The sequence below is a fragment of the Trachymyrmex cornetzi genome, unplaced genomic scaffold (assembly GCF_001594075.2).
Source record: "Trachymyrmex cornetzi isolate Tcor2-1 unplaced genomic scaffold, Tcor1.1 scaffold798, whole genome shotgun sequence".
NCBI lineage: Eukaryota > Metazoa > Arthropoda > Insecta > Hymenoptera > Formicidae > Trachymyrmex > Trachymyrmex cornetzi.
In genome coordinates, this window is record NW_017300133.1 from 44,193 (window position 1) to 44,839 (window position 647).

The window sequence follows — 647 nt, forward strand, 5'->3', positions numbered from 1 at the left end:
CGAAATTTCAAAGCAGTTGGGAGGGCCCATATCGTATCGTGAAAAAACTTAGCGATGTAGTGTATTGTGTTCGTAAGACAGATAGACATAAAAATAAGATTGTTCATACAGATAGGTTAGCGCCGTATCTCGATAGACAGGAGCCCGGTATCAAATAATTTATTTTCAATGGAAGGAAATATATGGGGTTAATTCCGTTATTGAAAAGTTTCAGATAATGATGATCTTGGCCTCGCGTATCCAGCGCTCGGCGTAATTGGAACGGAGAACGGCGTGGGAGTTTCAGAAAAAAAATCTTGGCTTCGCGTATCCAGCGCTCGGCGTAATTGGAACGGGGAACGGCGTGGGAAGGAAAGCCCAAGGAAAGAAATTGTTTTTTTTTAAGAAGACTGTCTCTCCCGTGGTTTTTGAGCCATGGTTTTTCCACGGGACGAAGGGCAAATGCCGAGGCAGGGACTAGGGTTAGAGGTACTATGGCTGAAGAACATCTCTTTATTCCCCTCCTAGTCCGAAAAGCGAAGAGCCAAGAACGCAAGGCTCAAGAGAAGAGGCAAGAGAAAATTCACTCCCTTCATGAAGACGGGGGGATGCCCGGAACGTATTCCTCTGGGAGACTGGCCAGCTCCTGAGGGGGAATTGAAGAGGGG